Here is a 15,583-nt window from a genome sequence, read left to right as displayed (position 1 = left end):
CACATTATAATAAAACAAGGGTCAGTCCAGTATCAAAGATGGCAGGGGTTGAACTCCCTGGGCTGGCTGGGAATGCTGCAAAGGCAACGTTCAACACTCCTACAGAGGGGCCATGGTTAATGCTCAAGAACACCGCCTTCTTGGCAGATTCAGAGCCCATGACTACAGCATTCTGGAAGGTGCACTGATGCACAACCTCCAGCCCAGAGCTAGATATGTTTGGGGAAGGGGGAGATATAAAGTAAGGGAAAATTCCCCACGTAATTATGAATAAAGGCTCATCAAACTAGATTGCAACACTCTATTCATGTGGCTCAACTAAAAAATATTGCCGGCACTACCTGTATATTCAATGCCACTGCCTATACACCAGTGGCTCCCAAACCTGGTCCTGGAGGCACCCCAGCCAGTCAGGTTTTCAAGATATCCACAATGAATATTCATGAAGAGAGATTTGCATGCAGTAGAGGCAGTACATGCAAATCTCTCTCAATATTCATTGTGGATATCCTGAAAACCTGACTGGCTGGGGTGCCTCCAGAACCAGGTTTGGGAACCACTGGCCTATACTGATAATAGCATTTAGAATATGAATTAAGTTTATCTAGTTGTGGAGCCAGCTCAAAATAGTCAAATTTAGTTTTACTTGTTAATTTCCTTTATTTAGTCTGGCTGCACTATCCTGACGAGTGGGTTATATCCCCTTCCAACCAGCAGACGGAGGTAGAGAAACTGACTTTTCCCACCGATATCATCAGTACAAGGGCTGCTGCTCTCTGGAAAACCCCAGTACATCTTTGCCAAAGTAGCAGAAGGTCCCTTATACCACACCCACATCCCATCATACCACTGTAGCGATAATGAAATTTCTTAACTAGAAATATTTTTGTTTGTATAAAAATGCACCACTAGAGAGCAAGACAGATCCCCACGAGTCCTATAAACTAAAGCTTTCCAGGGAGGGGAAGGGGGGGGGAGTGTAGTCTTAAGATAGTAGAGCCAGACAAAAGGAGACAATTTCTTCTTCCTTAGCATCCTGGCTTGACTAATGTGATGTACCCATAGAGAAACTCACTGGGCAGGGGAAGACAAGGCTCTGCCAAAGAACTAGCCTCTGGCTAGCACATCAGTCTGTAATGTTTCACAAAGGAATGGAGCAATCACCAAGTTGCTGCCATGCTGCTGGCTGCCGCTCACTTGCACTGCTAGGGCATTCAAGTCCATTCCTGCCTGGATGATTAACCCATCTGGGCCAACTCAGTGGTAGAATCCACAGCAGTCACCCCTCAGGACATTCTGCACCTGGATCATTTTGGGCTGGGTAGTGAATCATACAGTCACCTTCTGCCATCTCAGAGCTCAGAATACTAGGAAATGGGCTAGTTGCAAGGCCTGAAGTATGATCTGTGTGGTCAGTCCCAGAGCCATGGCAATTCTGATCTCCAGCTTTTGGATTCCGTGGGGAAAACCTGGAAGTGGTACTCTAATATAATTGGAAGCAACATGATATCTTGGATCCTTCATCTGCCGGACTTTCCTTTATGTTTTTATCAATTTTTACATCCTACATTTGTTAAGAAATCTTCTATGAAATAAACATTTATACACTAGTTGATATTAAAATATATTTTTATATATATAAAAAATAATTTTATGAAAATTTTTTTTAATGAAATAAACATTTATATACTAGTTGATATTAAAATATTTTTATATACACAATGTTTTTATATACACATATAGTTTATAAGGTTTTATGATATGTTTTTTTACTTATATATAATTATTATTATTAAAAGTGTTTTTAAATTTGTGATATATAACCCATATATATATATATATATATATATATACATACATATCTATATTGTTTATTTACATTTTAGGTTTTTGTGATCGTTACTAATTGATTATTAAATGCTCCTTCAGTTGATGTATTGCTGAATCCCAATTGATTGGTAGGTTTCTTTTATTCTCTTTTTTTATTCTTTTTTCCTTTTATTTATGGTTTACAAATCCTTGAATAATACCCGGTGTAATAAATCTTATTGGTTATAATTTTAAGTGTATATATAAATGAGGTGGAGTATTTGTAATAGATCTATTTATCTATTTTTCTATATAATTTCTTTATGTCCCATTTATTACTTTTTAATATTATGTTTCTCTCAAACTGATCTTCATATAAAAAGGTTTTCTAGAATTCTCATTAACTTTAATGAATATAGACACACATACGTTATGTACTGTTTAGTTTCTATTATATCTGTGATGTTTTTAAATTGATATTTTTTATATATTTTTAAATTGTTTTTTAAGAATTATATTAATATATGTTTGTTTAGTATAATGCAAATGGATTTTTTTTATATATGTTGATATATGTGTTTATATGTTTATAATTTTGTAGACCCCTGAGGAAGACTGATATAGCCGAAACACGGACCGTGTTGGGTCCTGATTAAAGTTTTTTGGAGCATCTTACCCCTGTGTGTGGTGACTGATCTCTTGACATTGGGCCCTCTCCACCCTATTTCTGTTGTGTTCGATTGCTGTGGAGAGTGTCAACCCTGCTTTGTCTTTCTGTACCCTGGGCTCTGGCCCATATGCGCTTTCTCTAAGTGGCTATCTTGTCTTGGTGGGCACCAGTCTCTCAGGACTTTGACCACTGCCTGTCTTTACTTCTCAAGGTTCAACACAGCCTGAACTGGTGGAACTGCCTTAGCCACAACCTTCACGGAGTCATGCAGATCCACCCAGTTACGTGGCGGTGACCGTAATGAGTCTCCTTGGTTAGGGGGCTCACTGCTTGGGCAGAGTGCGGCAGAGTGGTGCAGGAGTGTAGGTCTCCCTCCCCCCCGAGGCTATTTGGTCCATCAACCACCTGGAGACCTGGGCAGTTAGCTTGGCTTTGGTGGAGTTCCTCCCCCTGCTCTGGGAAATAGGAATCTGAACGATGGTAGACAGTGTGATAACAGTGGCCTATATATACATAAGTATATAAGTATTGCCATACTGGGAAAGACCAAAAGGTCCATCAAGCCCAGCATCCTGTCTCCAACAGTGGCCATTCCAGGTCACAAATACCTGGCAAGATCCCAAAAAAGTACAAAAAACATTTTATACTGCTTCTCCCAGAAATGGGAACATTAGGTTCTTACCTTGGTAATTTTCTTTCCTTTAGTCATAGCAGATGAAGCCATTACGTATGGGTTGTGTCCATTAACCAGCAGGGGGAGATAGAGAGCACTCAACTTTTCACAGTGCCTCATGGCCAGCCAGCTCCACTGCCTCTTCAGTATTTGAAGCTTCCAAAGCAGTATGGCAAACCGCAATGGGAATAACATGAACTTTCCTCACAGCGAACGATGGCCCCTTAACAAGGGCATGAACTCAAAAGGAGGGAATGAACACGTCCTCCTTATTGTATAACTGGAGGGGATACACGCAACCTCCTGGAGGGAATAAACTCATCCTCCAAAACATAAACTGGAGGGAATGGACTCATCATCCTATAAGTGAACATGAATCCTGAAGACTGTTTTCCAACTTTCTCCCAAGGAAGGAACTTCAGGAAACAAGAACAGAACCTGAAACAGATTCACAGCATACAGACAATCATACAGGGAGGGCTCATGGCTTCATCTGCTATGACTAAAGGAAAGAAAATTACCAAGGTAAGAACCTAATTTTCCCTTCCTTGTCATCAAGCAGATGAAGCCATTACGTATGGGATGTAACAAAGCAATCCCTATAAAGGGTGGGAACAGGTCACACCACACGCTAGCACTTGTGCACTTTAGTGTCAAATCTTTCTCCAATGCTCGCCGAAGCGGCTCAAAAGGAGATGCCTGCAGGGTTTTCAAAACTAGCCCCAGGTTCCAAGCTGGACAGGTTGCTCGCACGGAAGGCCGGAGCCGAAGCACCCCACTAAGAAACCGTGCCACATCTGGATGAGCAGCTAAAGACACGCCTTCAACCTTACCACGAAGGGAGGCCAACGCTGCCACTTGCACCCGCAGGGAATTATAGGCCAAGCCTATTTGTACACCATCCTGCAAAAAGTCCAGAATCGGCGAGACAGGAGCCCGCATGGGTGTGATTGATTTTGAAGCACACCAAGACTCAAACTGGCGCCAAATCCTGGCATAAGCCATGGAAGTGGAACGCTTGCGGGCCTGCAGGAGAGTGGAAATGACTGTGTTTGAATAGCCTTTGTCCCTCAATTGGGCCCTCTCAATCGCCATGCCATAAGACCAAAGCAGCAGGCGTCCTCCATGGCTACCGGGCCCTGTGACAACAGGTTCGGTACCAGAGGTAAAGGAAGGGGAGCCTCCACTAGTATCTGTCGGAGGTCCGCATACCAAGGCCTCCTGGGCCAATCCGGGGCGATGAGAACCACTTCTCCGGGGTGCAGCCGAATCCGCAGGAGCACGCACCCTATCAAGGGCTACGGAGGCAACATATATAGTAGGCCCAGAGGCCAGGGCTGAGTCAAGGCATCCAACCCTGCCGAGCGAGGATCTCTCAGTCTGCTGAAGAAGCACGGGACTTTGGCATTTGAACTTGTCGCCATAAGATCCATCACAGGCTTGCCCCATTTGGCACATACCTGCAGGAATACTTTGTCTAGTTCCCATTCTGCTGGATCGATCTGATGCCTGCTTAGATAATCGGCTTGCACGTTGCTCTGACCTGCTATGTGAGCTGCCGACAGAAACTGAAGATGCAGCTCGGCCCAGTGGCAAATCTGTTCGGCCTGCGTGGCCAGTGCTCTGCACTGAGTGCCGACTTGTCGATTTATGTAGGCCACTGCTGTCGTGTTGTCCGACATCACTCTGACAGCCAATCCTCCCAGGGTCACTTGAAAGGCCAGAAGCGCCTGAAACACCGCTTTCAACTCCAGGCGGTTGATGGACCACTCCAACTCCTCGGGTATCCATAGACCCTGGGCATGCTTCCCCTTGCAATGTGCGCCCCAGCCCTTCAGGCTGGCATCTGTCACTACTAGACACCAATTGGGGAGCGCCAGCGGCATTCCTCGCCGCAGCATGCTGTCTGAGAGCCACCACTCCATGCTGAGTCGGGCCGCAGGGAGCCAAGAAAGTCTGCATTGATAATCCTGAGAAAACTGGAGACCATCTTTGAAGTAGGGAATACTGTAGAGGTCTCAGGTGCGCTCTCGCCCAGGGCACCACTTCCAATGTGGCTGTCATCGATCCCAGCAGCTGGACAATGTCCCAAGCTCGCGGGCGGGGCATCCTCAGGAGCAGACGGACCTGATTCTGAAGCTTGCACCGCCTTAGCTCGGGTAGATATACATAGCCTGAGTCTGTGTCGAACCTGGCCCCCAAATATTCTAGAGATTGCGAGGGGGTCAGGTGACTTTTGGCCATATTGACGACCCAGCCTAGAGATTGAAGTACAGAGACCACTCTGGCTGTAGCTTGATCGCTCTCTGTTCTGCTCTGATGAGCCAGTCGTCTAAGTACGGGTGAACCTTGATACCTTCTCGCCTGAGCAAAGCAGCTACTACCACCATTACCTTCGAAAAGGTTCGGGGAGCTGTGGCGAGGCCAAAAGGCAAGGCCCGGAACTGAAAATGTTTTCCCAGCACCGCAAACCTCAGAAACTTCTGGTGCGGGGGCCAAATTGGTATGTGCAAGTAAGCTTCATTCAGGTCTAGAGACGTGAGAAACTCTCCTGGCTGTACCGCAGCAATGACGGAGCGCAGGATTTCCATGTGGGAATGCCGCACTCTCAGGGACTTGTTTAATTCTTTTAAATCCAGAATAGGGCAAAAAGACCCACCTTTTCGTGGCACCACAAAGTAGATGGAGTATCGGCCGTAGCCGTGTTCGGCGGGAGGTACCGGGGACACGGCCCCTAACTGAATCAGACCTTGCAATGTCTCCACTACCGCCGCCCGTTTGGCGGCAGAATCGCATCGGGACTCCACAAACATGTCTCTTACTGGGGCGCTGAATTCTATTCTGTAGCCATCTCTGATCAGGTCCAGAACCCATTGATCTGAGGAAATATTGGCCCACTCCTCGGCACAGAGGGAAAGACATCCTCCGATGACAGGAAGCAAGGAGTGGGCCGGCGCACCATCATTGAGAGGGTCGCCCCTGAACTCCAGGCCTAGAGCCAGTGGCTGCGGAACGCTTGTCCGAGCGAAAGGAGTTCCTCTGCTGAAAAACAGGTATGAGAAGTGAACCCAGCAGAACGCCCCAGGCTGTACCTTCTAGCTTCACGGAAGCGAGGTCTATAAGAGGAGTGGACCGCCTGGCCCTTGGAGGAAGGCCTCGGCCTATCTTCGGGCAAGCGCTGGGGTTTAGGATCTCCCAGGCCTTTAACAATTTTTTTTTCCAACTCCTCACCAAATAGGAGAAGGCCTTGAAAGGGCAACTTCACCAACCTTTGCTTAGAGGCCATGTCCGCTGCCCAATGTCGTAGCCAAATAAGAGGGCGAGCCGCCACTGCTACTGCCATTTGTTTAGCCGAAGCTCTGACAATATCATAAAGGGCATCAGCCAAAAAGGACAAGGCCGACTCCAGCCGCGGAGCCACATCCGAGAAGGGCTCCGCTCCATCTCCTGGCTGTTCCACTGCCTGTTGCAACCATGCCAGGCAGGCTCTAGCAGCATAACAACTGCATGCAGACGCCCGAACAGTAAGACCTGCAAATTCAAAGGACCGTTTAAGTGCTGCTTCCAGCCTATGGTCTTGTATATCCTTCAGGGCAACTCCTCCTTCCACAGGGAGGGTAGTTCTCTTTGTCATCGCAGTGACTAGGGCATCTACTTTAGGCATTGCAAAGCGAGCCAAATGCTCCTCACGCAGAGGGTGTAATTGCCCCATAGCCCTGGAAACTTTCAAAGGTCCCTCGGGGTCAGCCCACTGAGCAGAAATAAGCTCTTGGATGGAGTCATGCAAAGGAAAGGCTCGAGCAGGCTTTTTGGTACTAGCCATCCTAGGATTCACAGAGGAGGCCGTGCCACTGTCAGGCTCTTCAATAGAAAGACCTGTAGGGCACCTGAAATAAGCACTGGCAGCTCATCACGGTGGAAAATCCTCACCGCGGAGGGATCATCCAGATCCTGTGGTAATTCTGCACCTGACTCTGGCTCCTCAGACCACGAAGGTCTGCCAGAACTCTCCAAATCCTTACAGCCCAACCACGGGGGGGGGGGGAAAAGGAGGTGCACCACAATCTGAAGGGGAATTAGCCCTTCTACGCTTTTCTATATGCCAATTATCAGGGAAAATAGCCTCAGCGGGAAGTCTAGGCCAGAATCCACGGGGGGGGGGGGGGGGTACAATAGAAGGGGCCTCAGACGACCCTTGAGGGAGAGCTCTTTTCAGCATGTATGCTTTATGCAATAAAAACACAAAATCAGGGGAGAAAAACTCGCCCTGGGCACCCAGATCCCGTCCGGGGCTAGCCGCTCCCTGAATAGCCTCAATTCGAGGTCCCCCCCCCCCCCCCCCCCGGCTCAGGACTCTCCGTCTCTACGGAGGCCGCACCATGCGGAGAATTCAAAATGGCGTCCGCTGCCAACTCTGGGCGGGAAGAATCATCGATCGCCATGCTCGGGCCAGCTCTTACACCTGTACAGCACGATTTACAGAGCCCCGCTGCTGATTTGTGCTTGCCACACCGGGAACAGCGCTTTACATTCTCTGCGGCCATCGCCGAAAATGGCGGGAAAATTCAAAATGGCGGTTTTGCGCCAAAAACGCCCCAATCGCAGGCCCACCCTGGAGGAGTTAGAAAACACTCTTACCTCACCGGACCGAGTATCACAGCTCCGGTCCCATAGAAGAATCAAAGGAAAACCTCTGTTCCATTTTTTTTTTTTTTAACGCTGTGAGGAAAGCAGAGGTAATAAGAACTCCGGAGGCTCAGATGAGTGGGAAAGGCGAACCAATGTGCCTACATCCACTGAGTGCCAAAGGACAGGGAAAAGCAAGCTAATATATCCACATCCACGGGGGCATGGGTAAGGCAGGGAAAGGGCTAACCTATGTGCCTTCAAAGTGAAGCTGCTATAGCCTCTAACACCCCGGCTAACAGCTGGCAAGCCAGGAGCCACCCCCAGGCAGATTTTTGAAGGAGCTCGAAGAAGCTGCAGCCACCCTGCTTGGGGAGACAGAGAATACTGAAGAGGCAGTGGAGCTGGCTGGCCATGAGGCAATATGGAAAGTTGAGTGCTCTCTATCTCCCCCTGCTGGTTGATGGACACAACCCATACATAATGGCTTCATCTGCTTGATGGCAAGGAAAGTGGATTTTCCCCAAGTCCATTTAATAATGGTCTATGGACTTTTCCTTTAGGAAACCGTCCAAACCTTTTTAAAACTCCGCTAAGCTAACCGCCTTTACCACATTCTCTGGCAACGAATTCCAGAGTTTAATTACACGTTGAGTGAAGAAAACGTTTCTCAGATTCGTTTTAAATTTACTACAATGTAGTTTCATCGCATGCCCCCTAGTCCTAGTATTTTTGGAAAGCGTAAACAGATGCTTCACATCTACCCATTCAACTCCACTCATTACTTTGTAGACCTCTGTCATATCTCCCCTCAGCCGCCTTTTCTCCAAGCTGAAGAGCCCTAGCCACTTTAGCCTTTCCTCAAAGGGAAGTCATCCCATCCCCTTTATCATTTTCGTCGCCCCTCTCTGCACCTTTTCTAATTCCACTATATCTTTTTTTGAGATGCGGCGACCAGAATTGAACACAATATTCGAGGTGTGGTCGCACCATGGAGCGATACAAAGGCATTATAACATCCTCATTTTTGTTTTCCATTCCTTTCCTAATAATACCTAACATTCTATTTGCTTCTTAGCCGCAGCAGCACACTGAGCAGAAGGTTTCAACGTATCATCAACGATGACAAGAAAGCATTAGGAGTCAGGCAGTGGCTCTGGAAGCAGCAGCCCTTTGCAGCTGGGTGAAGGCAAACCTCCTGGCTTTTGTCAGTAGTCCACTTAGCCGGCAAAGTCAATATTCAGGTGGATTCTCTCAACTGCCCACTAAAGGATCTGGGAGGATGGGAGCTGGGGCACACAGCCTTCCAGTTCCTGCTGAACCATGGGGGCCTACAGTCTTTGACTTCATGGCCTCAAGCAAAAATGCCAAGGTGAATCACTTCTTTAATCACCAGAACAAGGCGACCTTGATGGGAATAGATGAGCTGGTCCAGCAGTGGCCCAGGGAGGAGCCTCTTTGTGTCTCCACCATGGCCCTTGATCAACCAAGTCCTTCACAGGATAGCACACTTTGTTTGGTCTTTATGGTGGCTATGGATTGGTTCCCAAGGCTGTGGTAAGCAGATCTTGTATGGAGACTAGTGGAAGCCCATCTTCTTCTTCCCAGGGGTGAGGAAGGGGTCTGGTGGAAATAGAAGATCCAGATCTCTTGTGGCTTATGGTTTGGCCCTTGACAGGAGGCATTTAATGTGGCAGGGATTTTCTCCTGTGCTTACTGATACTGTGCTCAAAGACAGGGTATGATACATACCTGTAGCAGTTGTTCTCCGAGGACAGCAGGCTGATTGTTCTCACGACTGGGGTTGACGTCCGCGGCAGCCCCCACCAACCGGAAGAAGCTTCGCGGGACGGTCGGCACGCAGGGCACGCCCACCGCGCATGCGCGGCCGTCTTCCCGCCCGTGCGCGACCGCTCCCGCCAGTTGAATGACTAGCAAAAGATGAAACACACAACTCCAAAGGGGAGGAGGGAGGGTAGGTGAGAACAATCAGCCTGCTGTCCTCGGAGAACAACTGCTACAGGTATGTATCATACCCTTTCTCCGAGGACAAGCAGGCTGCTTGTTCTCACGACTGGGGTATCCCTAGCTCTCAGGCTCACTCAAAACAAGAACCCAGGTCAATTGAACCTCGCAACGGCGAGGGAACAACAGAAATTGACCTACGAAGAACAACTAACTGAGAGTGCAGCCTGACCAGAATAAATTCGGGTCCTGGAGGGTGGAGTTGGATTTACACCCCAAACAGATTCTGCAGCACCGACTGCCCGAACCGACTGTCGCGTCGGGTATCCTGCTGGAGGCAGTAATGAGATGTGAATGTGTGGACAGATGACCACGTCGCAGCCTTGCAGATCTCTTCAATAGTGGCTGACTTCAAGTGGGCCACCGACGCTGCCATGGCTCTGACACTATGAGCCGTGACATGACCCTCAAGAGTCAGCCCAGCCTGGGCGTAAGTGAAGGAAATGCAGTCTGCTAGCCAATTGGAGATGGTGCGTTTCCCGACAGCGACCCCTAGCCTGTTAGGGTCGAAAGAAATAAACAATTGGGCGGACTGTCTGTTGGGCTGTGTCCGCTCCAAGTAGAAGGCCAATGCTCTCTTGCAGTCCAATGTGTGCAACTGACGTTCAGCAGGGCGGGTATGCGGCCTGGGGAAGAATGTTGGCAAGACAATTGACTGGTTAAGATGGAACTCCGACACCACCTTCGGCAGGAACTTTGGGTGGGTGCGGAGCACTACTCTGTTGTGATGAAATTTGGTATATGGAGCATGAGCTACCAGGGCTTGAAGCTCACTGACCCTACGAGCTGAAGTAACTGCCACCAAGAAAATGACCTTCCAGGTCAAGTACTTCAGATGGCAGGTATGCAGTGGCTCAAAAGGAGGTTTCATCAGCTGGGTGAGGACGACGTTGAGATCCCATGACACAGTAGGAGGCTTGATAGGGGGCTTTGACAAAAGCAAGCCTCTCATGAATCGAACGACTAAAGGCTCTCCAGAGATGGCTTTACCTTCCACACGATAATGGTAAGCACTAATCGCACTAAGGTGAGTCCTTACTGAGTTGGTCTTGAGGCCAGACTCTGATAAGTGCAGAAGGTATTCAAGCAGGTTCTGTGCAGGGCAAGAACGAGGTTCTAGGGCCTTGCTCTCACACCAAACGACAAACCTCCTCCACTTGAAAAAGTAACTCTTTTTAGTGGAATCCCTCCTAGAGGCAAGCAAGACCCGGGAGACACCCTCAGACAGACCCAACGCAGCGAAGTCTACGCCCTCAACATCCAGGCCGTGAGAGCCAGGGATTGAAGGTTGGGGTGCAGCAACGCTCCGTCGTTCTGCGAAATGAGAGTCGGAAAACACTCCAATCTCCACGGTTCTTCGGAGGACAACTCCAGAAGAAGAGGGAACCAGATCTGACGGGGCCAAAAGGGCGCTATCAGAATCATGGTGCCGCGGTCTTGCTTGAGCTTCAGTAAGGTCTTCCCCACCAAAGGTATGGGAGGATAAGCATACAGGAGGCCGGTCCCCCAATGAAGGAGAAAGGCATCTGACGCTAGCCTGCCGTGTGTCTGAAGCCTGGAACAGAACAGAGGCAGCTTGTGGTTGGTCTGAGAGGCGAAAAGATCCACCGAGGGGGTGCCCCACTCTCGGAAGATCTTGCGTACCACTCTGGAATGGAGCGACCACATCGTGCGGTTGCATGACTCTGCTCAGTCTGTCGGCCAGACTGTTGTTTACCGCCTGCCAGGTACGTGGCTTGGAGAAGCATGCCGAAGCGACACGCCCAACGCCACATACCGACGGCTTCCTGACACAGGGGGCGAGATCCGGTGCCCCCCTGCTTGTTGACGTAATACATTGCAACCTGATTGTCTGTCCGAATTTGGATAATTTGGCAGGACAGCCGATCTCTGAAAGCCTTCAGTGCGTTCCAGATCGCTCGGAGCTCCAGGAGGTTGATCTGCAGATCCTTTTCCTGGAGGGACCACAGACCCTGGGTGTGAAGCCCATCGACATGGGCTCCCCACCCCAGGCGGGATGCATCCGTCGTCAGCACTTTCGTGGGCTGCGGAATTTGGAATGGACGTCCCAGGGTCAAATTGGTCCGTATGGTCCACCAGAGCAGTGAAGTGCGGCAACTGGTGGAGAGGCGGATGACATCCTCTAGATTCCCGGTGGCTTGGAACCACTGGGAAGCTAGGGTCCATTGAGCAGATCTCATGTGAAGACGAGCCATGGGAGTCACATGAACTGTGGAGGCCATATGACCCAGAAGTCTCAACATCTGCCGAGCTGTGATCTGCTGAGACGCTCTGGTCTGCGAAGCCAGGGCCAAGAGATTGGTGGCCCTCGCTTCGGGAAGGTAGGCCTGAACCGTCTGGGAATTCAGCAGCGCTCCTATGAATTCCAGAGACTGAGTTGGCTGGAGATGGGACTTTGGGTAATTTATCACAAACCCCAGCAGCTCCAGAAGTTGAATAGTGCACTGCATGGACCGGAGGGCTCCTGCCTCCGAGGTGTTCTTGACCAGCCAATCGTCGAGATATGGGAACACGTGCACTCCCAGCTTGCGTAGGTAGGCCGCTACCACCACGAGGCACTTTGTAAACACTCGTGGGGCAGAGGCGAGCCCAAAGGGCAGCACACAATACTGAAAGTGCCGTGCGCCCAGGCGGAATCTGAGATACTGTCTGTGAGCTGGCAGTATCGGGATGTGAGTGTATGCGTCCTTTAAATCCAGGGAACATAGCCAATCGTTTTTCTGAATCATTGGCAGAAGGGTGCCCAAGGAAAGCATCCTGAACTTTTCTTTGACCAGGAATTTGTTCAGGCCTCTCAGGTCTAGGATGGGACGCATCCCCCCTGTTTTCTTTTCCACAAGGAAGTACCTGGAATAGAATCCCTGCCCTTCCTGCCCGGGTGGTACGGGCTCGACCGCATTGGCGCTGAGAAGGGCGGAGAGTTCCTCTGCAAGTACCTGCTTGTGATGGGAGCTGAAAGACTGAGCTCCCGGAGGACAATTTGGAGGCAGGGAGGTCAAATTCAGGGCGTATCCGCACCGCACTATTTGGAGAACCCACTGGTCGGAGGTTATGAGAGGCCACCTTTGGTGAAAGAATTTTAACCTCCCTCCGACCGGCAGGTCGTCCGGTACGGACACTTGTAGGGCGGCTATGTTCCCGTGGATCCAGTCAAAAGCCCGTCCCCGGCTTTTGCTGTGGAGGCGCAGGGGGCTGCTTAGGCGCACGCTGTTGACGGGAACGAGCGCGCGGGGGCTGTCCCTGTGCCTGACGAGGCCTTCGGGCCGGCTGGTTGTACCTACGCTTCGCAAAAGAATAGGGTGCAGCCTGCCGAGCCCGGGAAAAACGCCCGCCCGCGGGGCGGGTGCTGAAGGCGCCCGGTGGGAGAGCTTGTCGAGAGCGGTTTCCCGCTGAGTGCAGTTGGTCAACCATCTGCTCGACCTTCTCGCCAAAAATATTATCCCCCCGGCAAGGGACGTCAGCCAGTCTCTGCTGGGTGCGGTTGTCCAGGTCAGAGGCACGCAGCCATGAGAGCCTGCGCATCACTATACCTTGGGCCGCAGCACGAGATGCCACGTCACAGGTGTCAAAAATCCCCCTGGACAGGAACTTTCTGCACGCCTTCAGCTGCCTGACCACCTCCTGATATGGCCTGGACTGCTCCGGCGGGAGCTTATCGACCAGGTCCGCCAGCTGTTGCACATTGGTCCGCATGTGGATGCTCATATAGAGCAGGTAAGATTGGATGCGGGTCACGAGCATGGAGGATTGGTAGGCCTTCCTCCCAAATGAGTCCAGAGTGCGAGACTCCCGCCCCGGGGGCGCCGAGGCGGTATCCCTCGAACTCCGTGCCCTCTTGAGAGCAGAATCCACGACCGCTGAGTCATGGGGCAACTGGGGCCGCATGAGCTCTGGGTCAGAGTGGATCCTGTACTGGGACTCTGCTTTCTTGGGAATGGTGGGGTTAGTTTAGTGGTCGCACCCAGTTCCGAAGCAGCGTCTCCTTCAGGACATTGTGCAGCGGTACCGTGGAGGACTCTCTAGGTGGTGATGGATAGTCGAGGACCTCGAGCATCTCGGCCCTCGGCTCTTCCACAGAGACCACGGGAAAGGGAATGCTTATAGACATATCCCGCACAAAGGAGGCAAAGGAGAGACTCTCAGGAGGTGAGAGCTTCCTCTCCGGTGACGGCGTGGGGTCCGAGGGAAGGCCCGTAGACTCCTCTGAGGAGAAATATCTCGGGTCCTCCTCTCCCCCCACGAGTCCTCATCCTCGGTATCGGACATTAGCTCATGTAGCTGAGTCCGGTACCGGGCCCGCTCGACGTCGAGGCACCGAGGTCTCGGTGTCGTCGAGCGGTGGACTCCCGCGCCGGCGGGGACGGAGCTCCCTCCATCGACGTCGACGGGGACTCCACCTGCGTGGCGGTCGAGACCGGCACCGCAAGCGGCGGCGGTGTCGACAGCCCCGGCGCCGGGCTAGAGCTCGCCGGCGCCACAGTCATCGGCGCCGGGGGCGCAAGCACCCCCGACGCCGGCACAACCTGGCGCATCAGCCCTTCCAGGATCCCCGGAAGGATGGCTCTGAGGCACTCGTCCAGGCCCGCTGCCGGGAAAGGCGGTGGGGCCGGTAAGGGTGTCGGTGCCAGAAGCTGCTGGGGGCCAGGAGACGGCACCGAGGTGCCGGAACCCCGACGCGTCGGTACCTCCACCACCGACGGAGATCTCTCCTCTCTGTGATGACGCTTCGGCGTCGACTCCTCTTCAGGGTGCACCGAGGGCTCCCGGTGACGGCGCTTCTTATCTTTTTTCCGGTGCACGTCACCGGCGCCGGAGGGCATGGAGGAGGAGGAGGTCGATCCCCCTCGGTCTCGAGGTACCGGGTCCGACAGGGTTCGGTCCCGTGGCTCACGAGCTGAGGGAGTGACCGGGGCCGACTGCCCACGCGGCCTCTCAACCCCACTCTCACCGGCGGACCGGCGGGCCGACGGGACCTGTTCTCCTGGGGTCGCTGCCATCGGTGCCGATGTCTCGGGCATCGATACCGGTACCGAAGAACCGGCCTTCGATACCGATGCCGTCGAGGTCGACGTCGAGGGGCCGGCGCAAGTTCCAAAAAGACGGTCCCGCAGAACTTGCCTCGCAACCTGAGTCCGTTTCCGGAGACCGAGACACAGCGCGCACGACTTGAGATTGTGCTCCGGCCCGAGGCACTGGAGGCACCAAGCGTGGGTGTCGGTCTGCGAGATCGGCCGGCCGCAGCGACCACGCTTTTTAAATCCACTCGGGACCTTCGAGGACATCGACGGAAAAATCGCGTCGGCGAAGTCAAAGTCGGCAATGGTGGCTAAAATCACACCACGAAAAAACTAGCCGACCGAGCGGCCACTAGGCCGCAACGAGGCGTCCCCGCTGGAAGCGAGGGAAAAGGGGAGCGCGTGCTCCACACGCGCGAAAATCTTTTTTTTTTTTTTTTTTAACAATACAAAGAAAGAAAGAAAGAGGAACCGAACGGGTCAAAGCAACGATCCGCGTAAACGCGGTCGAAAAATCCGGCGGCTGAACGGAGAGAGAGGCAATTGCACAACTCTCTCCAGTCGCGGAAAAAAAGTAACTGGCGGGAGCGGTCGCGCACGGGCGGGAAGACGGCCGCGCATGCGCGGTGGGCGTGCCCTGCGTGCCGACCGTCCCGCGAAGCTTCTTCCGGTTGGTGGGGGCTGCCGCGGACGTCAACCCCAGTCGTGAGAACAAGCAGCCTGCTTGTCCTCGGAGAATGATTA

The 15,583-nt window shown here is 51.8% G+C and overlaps 1 protein-coding gene across 1 annotated transcript in view; it reads right to left on the bottom strand.

Moving 5' to 3' along the window:
- LNPEP (leucyl and cystinyl aminopeptidase) overlaps positions 1-15,583 on the bottom strand; it is a 169,616-nt gene that overhangs the window by 105,143 nt on the left and 48,890 nt on the right.

Source organism: Microcaecilia unicolor, chromosome 2, assembly GCF_901765095.1.
Source record: "Microcaecilia unicolor chromosome 2, aMicUni1.1, whole genome shotgun sequence".
Taxonomy (NCBI): Eukaryota; Metazoa; Chordata; class Amphibia; order Gymnophiona; family Siphonopidae; genus Microcaecilia; species Microcaecilia unicolor.
This window is presented reverse-complemented; position numbering and strand designations above follow the sequence as displayed.